This window comes from Rousettus aegyptiacus, unplaced genomic scaffold (genome assembly GCF_014176215.1).
Source record: "Rousettus aegyptiacus isolate mRouAeg1 unplaced genomic scaffold, mRouAeg1.p scaffold_m13_p_3, whole genome shotgun sequence".
In the NCBI taxonomy this organism is placed as follows: Eukaryota; Metazoa; Chordata; class Mammalia; order Chiroptera; family Pteropodidae; genus Rousettus; species Rousettus aegyptiacus.
The window spans coordinates 82,277,596-82,284,187 of NW_023416306.1; the positions used below are offsets into that span (position 1 = coordinate 82,277,596).

The 6,592-nt window shown below is 50.3% G+C and overlaps 1 long non-coding RNA gene across 2 annotated transcripts; it reads right to left on the minus strand.

The window, feature by feature from the left end:
* Positions 1-530: 530 nt before the first annotated feature.
* LOC107510544 lies at positions 531-4,491 on the minus strand. 2 transcript variants are annotated; one of them, XR_001596876.2, is made up of 3 exons: positions 4,397-4,491; positions 3,575-3,617; positions 531-2,928 (listed from the first exon to the last, which is right to left on the minus strand). It is a non-coding gene; the product is annotated as an uncharacterized LOC107510544 (long non-coding RNA). The 2 variants fall into 2 exon arrangements; XR_001596875.2 differs by having other exon boundaries at positions 4,211-4,471.
* Positions 4,492-6,592: the final 2,101 nt, after the last annotated feature.

Below are 6,592 nucleotides of genomic sequence, written 5' to 3' on the forward strand. Positions count from 1 at the left end.
GGGAGCCACAGAAGGAAGTCCTGCAGCAGCCAACAGCCCCCAACCCCAATGACATTCCTATTGGCCTAGGGGCTGCAGCTGACAGGCTGGTCCTGGGGAGGGGCTCCTGAGATGTTTCCTTAGACATGTAATTGGAATTGCATGGCTCGGTTATTAGGAGAAGGCAGCACGCTGTTCTATAAATGACTGTAATTACAGCTACTTTCTGCTACCAAACCAGAAGTTTTGGGGATCACTTGGAGAAACTGGGTAAAAAGCAAAGAGAGGTGAAGATTGGTTGTGGAAGGTCTGCTGTGAGCCAGACCCCTCACCAGGAGCTTTCCTATACTCTTGAGGCCCTCCACAGACACTTGGCAGCTCTAGAACACCAACAGGCCTGGACACCACCTGGATCAAGGCCTCAATTTAACAGAAGGGAGAAGTCTGGAGAAAGGGAAGGGCTCGTCCCAAGTGACAGAGGCATCCACAGCAGAATATGTGCTGGAACCCAGCCTTCCCCTCAGCCAAACTTGGGTCTCTCATTTTTGGTTTTTGGTCCATACCAAGTGCTTTTTCCTTTCCTGGTCTTTACCCAGTACTCCCTTCAGGCTTGCACACTCCCTACCTGCTCTCTGGGATACACTACTCTTCCCTCAGTCTCTGTGTAACGCCACCTCCTCCAGGAAGCCTTCCCTGAATCTCTGAATAAGGTCAGGGCCTCCTCAGGTTCTTCATGGCCCCAGTGTGTCCCTCTGTTCCCCATTGATGACCCCTCCCTAGATAGGTCTGTCTTCCTCAGAGATTGTGGCCTTAAGGTCAAGGACCATATTCAGCTCCCTGTGGCAAGAGAGAACAGATGGTTAGATTAACAACCAATTCTATATACTGGTTGTTAAACGCAGCTATTATTAATGATTAAATTACATAAATTTACAATAAATATATTTTGTTAAAAAAGAGAACTGCACACTAAAAATTTATTACTTTCTAATTATTTTACTGTTATTTATGTTCATAAGGTCATTTATGCCTATTAGATCTGGCAATGGAGACACACTATATAATGATGTGGTCCAACCCAGCGATTAAACATTTTCCAACTCACCACTGAATTCATCGCTGATCTTGGCCCTTACAGCTGGGCCTGGTGTATAGCAATGCTCAGTGAAGGGCTGCTGAACGGGAGAGAAAGAACACAGGCATTGCCTTTGGAAGTGGGGTCATCTGCTTCTGACAGCTGCTGCCAGTTCTGGCTTAGGCCCCTGTCCACTCTTACCAACTCTCGTGGGGGCACAGGTAAGGCCAATGGCTGGGGCCTGCATCTGTGGGTGCTGGGGTGCAGGGGAGCCATTTTTCCAGGCCAGGGCTGAGTTAGTGGATGGGGGCAGCCTTGGGAGGGTGCACATAGAATTGGGTCCAGAGGAAGTCCTGCCATTTCCTCTCCCATGGCAGTGTGCCACCTTCCTGTACCATTCCCAGCCTGACCACAGTAGGAGGGGCAGGCAGAAAGGCCGTTTGGCTGGGTTGGCTTCAGAAAGGGTGCCTGAAGTACCCTTTCCCTTAGAACTTTGGGTAAGAATTAGCTCTTTCAGGTTCTTTCTTAAAAGTAGCACCCTCCCCCCACTTTGGGTAGCAGCAGACCCTTGAGAATCCTGGACGGTCAGAGATAAAGAAGGAGAGGGGGCTGAGCACCTTCTACCCCATGCCTCATTTAACAGTCACCACACACAAGGCAACCTCACTCTACCCTCATTCTACAGAGGGGCACACCGATGAACTTGCAGTTTACCTAGCCCAGGGAGCTCCTGCAGCTTTTACAACGGTTCTCAGCCAGGGGCACATTTGGCAATATCTGGAGACATTTTTTTTATTGTTACACCTGGGAGAGGGGTGCTACTGGCATCTAGTGCGTAAAAAGACCATGAATATTGTTAAACAACCTACAGTGCACAGGACAAGTCCCCATAAGAAAGAACTGTCCAGGCCAAAACATCAATAGTGCCAAGGCTGAGAAGAAACTCAGACCCAGAAAGAGATACTCAGCTGTGCACGTGTGTGTTTGTGCGCGTATGCGTGCGCGCGCACGCGCACACACACACACACGTTCACTTTCAGTACCAAGTTAAGAACCCCTGGTCTGTAACCTCTTAATTTATAGAAGAGAAGCTGAGGGCAGGGTGGGTAACAGCTTGTTCAATGTCACCCAGCAAGCTCTCATTGCAAGCTCTGCCGTCAGCATAGTGCCTGCACAGAGCAGCAGCTCAACAAGTGGTTATTAAATTGGGAATAAAACCAAGACAAGACTTGGCTCTGGCCTGAAACTCCTTTCAAGGTTTCACTGGACAGGATCTCCACCTATGTCCTCTTGGTCCTCATTGGACCCCCAACCTCTTAGCAGCAGTTGCTGCTCCTGACTAGCCCCTTCTTGACTGCAGTGAGGAGGCCTAAGCTAGGCTGATGGTGGGAGTGGGTTGGGCTGCCTAGTGGACAAGGAAGAGGGTGGGTTGAAGCCAACTTCACACATCTAAGCCAGAAAGGCCACTGTGGTTGGAAGGATACATGATAGTGGTGGGCATCCAGGGGCACTGGAGGGCTGGGTCCAGATGCAGGTGGTGATGGGGTGGGCTGGTGCCACCACCCGATGGCCATATCCCTATGAGGAATGTGGGGTGTATGTGCGGGGAAATTCAGATTTTCTGACCTTACCTGACAGATTACCTAAGGTCTTCGATTAGCTAGAAGCCTTGTCTGGTACCTGCTTCTGCAACTGGCCTGGGGGAGCTTACCTGGGTTCTATCTGTGAGGACCTCAGCCGCCTCCTCCATTCTCCATCCTTTCTGCCTTCTTCACAGGGAGCAGAATTGTATCGTGTGAGCCATGTAGACTCTACAGCTCTACTTCAGGATTCATATTTGGGGTTTACTTTTTACTGGCTGTGTGACTCTTTATCTGTAGAATGAGGTTAACACAACTGACTCCACCTCATAAGGTTGGTGGGAGGATTAAATGAGGTAATTTATAAAAATTTTATTTCGTTTTATGTTAGTTTCATGTATATAGCAAAATGGTTAGACATTTATATAATTTATGAGGTGATCCCCCTAATTAGCCTATACCCACCTGGTACTATACATAGTTCTTACAATATTATTGACTATATTTTCTATGCTGTACTCCATGTCCCCGTGACTATTCGTAACTGCTAATTTGTACTTCTTAATCCCATCACCTTTTTTCACCCAGCCTCGCAACTTTCCTCCCATCTGGCCATCACCAGTTTGTTCGAAAGGAGGTAATTTTTCATAAAGCATTTATGAGGATTCCTGGCCTAGAGTAATCACTCAATAAATGTGAACTATTATTAGTATTGTTTTTATTAGGCTCCTCACACCCTCTAGGGCTGGTGGGAAGGACCCAAGGCTCTTCTACCATCTCCATTTCTCTGCTTCCCTCTAGTGGACACTGGCTGCACTGTCCTGAGGACCCGCAATTAACTTGGTGTGTCCAGAGGTAAAAGAAGTTTGTCATGTAAAGAAACCTTACAGTCGATTCTTGGATAGAGTCATTCTTTCCCTTCTTCCCAAATAGAACTCACCTGTGGGTTGGTATTTGCACATTGGTTTCCTTGAAGCGGCATCCTGTTATAGTAAAAAGGCAACAAAGGGGCAATTTTTCTTTTTGACATTGATGGTAACTGACCATTTTTAGTTTTTACTGGTGTAATGATCTCTGACCCCAACACATTACTTCAAACCTCCATACCCCACTGCTGAAATCAAATGCCGCCCATTCACTCCCCAGGGTAGGGATAACTTGTCAGTTTCCTCAAATTCTGTCTCTCCCTCTTTGTCCTATAGTTTGGTGTGAAAACTGGGTAACAGCAGAGACTGTTTTGCTCCCAGCTCTATTTCTGGTGCCCCTAGTATCTGGGCACATATCTGTGGAATGGATACTGCACTCATAGCATCCAGGTGGCCATGTGACCCCTTCCCCTCCCTCCCCTTCTACGGACACTGAGAAGTGAAAGGGCAACCACGGAAGAATGAGGGGCGTCTACTGAGGCAGTACTGGGTGGGGGCTTTGTGCTGAGCACTGGCTGTGCAAAGCTAAGTGTGATGTAATGACTCTGGAAGAGATTTTTGAAAAGGGGAAAGATGAAAGTAGAGGGGGCATGGCTGCTGGTGAGGAGGCGTGGGGGCGGGGGTTGGAGAAGGTCTGAACACCTACCTACCTAGTTTCTCTGGTGAGAGGTGAATGAGAGCACAGGGAGAGGTAGTCCTGAGTCCTGGATTCAGATTGTCCAGTGCGCTCAAACCGGGGAAACTGAGTTCTGGCAGAGGCAAGGCTACCTGAAGGAGCCCGGGGTTTCGTCTCCCGTAGCACGCCTGTGCCTAGGGACAACAGGGCTGATGTTTACCTCAGGTGCCGAATCAGCTCTGTAGCTCAGGCCCCGGCCGCCAAGGAAGCGCCACATCTGTGCCAAGTTTGTGCCTCTTCCCCACGCGTTCTTCCTCCTGGTCTTTGCTGCTCTCGGGTCCGCCCTTGGTCCCGCCCCCTCAGCCCCAGCCAATCCGAGAACCCCAGAAACCCCACGTCCAATGCGGGGCCTCTGGGCCCGAACCCCACCCCTCCGCTTCTACCTGCAGCCTAGGCTTGGGGACGGGTTCCGATCCCTGTCACCCGCGCTAGTTTGCCTGAGGCGAGACCTCTCTCTGCCCCGCCTCGCCGTTCCCCTGCAGGTGCTGGAGAGAGCGTCAGCCCCGGAGCTGTGAGGGTCGTAGGTCCCGGGGCCAAGCGTCTACACCCGCAGTGCTCGCTCCCAGGGTCGCCCTTTCTGGAGGCAGCACCATCTTCATGTGCGCCCTCCTCACGTATAGGGCCTGGGTCCCATGAGTGGTGCAAGAGAAGGAACTGTGGTGCGGGCTCTGGCCTCAGCTGTCCTGGCTCCCTTTCACCCCCTCGCAGGACTTCAGAGTCCTCATCTGATAAATGGGAGTTTGTGGCTGCAGGGGTCCGGTCTTGGGCCATTTTAGCCTTTTCTGCCAGGACAGACGCACAGGACAGACTTTGTAAGCCAAATAAGTCCACACTGGGCTGGAGCTGGCTGTTCCACCCCCTTTCAGGGCCTCTCGGTAGAGCCCAGACTCAGCCCTTCTCCCACAGTCTACTGCCTCGCAAGCCCACCATCCTCTTAAACCCGGCGGCTGGGGGACCAAGCCCGACGCTGTTGCCGTGGGCTTCTGGCGCCACCTAGTGGCAATGCTCTGGCTGAGGCTCTGGGGCGAACCAGGCTTCTGGATGCAAAGGACACCTGGATACCTCAAAGAAATCGCAGCAAGGACAAAGTGGCGTTTCTCTGCCTCAGCTCAGCTCCTCTCTCTGGTTCCGAGGGAGGCTGGGGTATTTGGAAGGTAGGGGGGAGGATTGTTACCAAGCACAGATGTCCCTCCAGACCCCTCTGCCTCGGCCTCCAGAAGGCTGAGGTGACATTACAAGGACACTCAGAAGAACTAGTGCCCCTGCCAGTCCCCGCCATCCCAACTCCTGGGCTAGCCCAGCTGCTGCTGCTGTCCCAGGGCCACCACAGTCCTGGGAAATCCTGCTTCCCTCCCCCTAAGTACTGGCATGCAAACTAGCTCTCTTCATGTCTTTCTCTTGCCCTCATTCCAGCTCCTTCACAGCTACTTGCTTTCTCCTTCTCCTCTTCTCCTCTTAGCACCCCCACCCTTCTGTCTTCAGCTCTGTCCATGGCCTCCTTGTGGGGCACTACCCTAGTACCATGAGAAGCCTCTCACAGCCCTCTCTCTAGTCCTGATGTCCACCTGCCTGGAAGACAGGCTGCAGCCCCCAGGTAGGTTCAGGCAACTGCTCTGTGGCTGACTGTGAAAACCAGGGTGAGTGGTCCCTTTCCTTCCAGTCCCCTGAAACCCACCTTCCCCTGGAGGGAAGAAGTGCCCATACTAGCCTTGGAAGCTGGCTTGTCTCAGCCTCTGTGCCCTTAGCAACTCTAACCACTGGTTGCAGTAAGGAAGTCCTTTCTGACATGACATGACATTGTTTCCATCCCTGCTTTTATCTGGCCCCACTGTCTTCCTCATCTGGAGTTAGACTCTGCCTACACAGTCCAGCCAAGGTGATATTTTTCGTGTGCGTGTGTGTGTGTGTACACAGAAGTGTGTTTTGTGGGGACGACAGGGAAGATCTATCGGTCCAGGTTACTTATGTGCTGCCCACTGGAGGAGCCCATGGCTTGGGGCCTCCACAGGAGCCCATCTGAATATTTGACAGCTGGAAAAAAATTACTGGCTCTAAAATAAGAACACTCCAAAACTGAATCAATACATTCTTAATCAAATGTCCAACTCTAACATTATCTCAACCTCATTAATTGTTAAATTTAGTATTCATAAATATTTTATTACACTTGAAAGAATGTGTGAGCTAGATTTTTTTCTCATTTTATAAGAATTTCCCATTATAAATTAAATCAGCTACTCCTAGCCAAATGGTTTCAAGAGCAAAATTACAAATATCCTCAAAAAATTTACAGCAGATTTTAAATATTTTAGTATGTTTGCACTGATGAGGGGTGAAGCTGTCAAAAATAAAAATG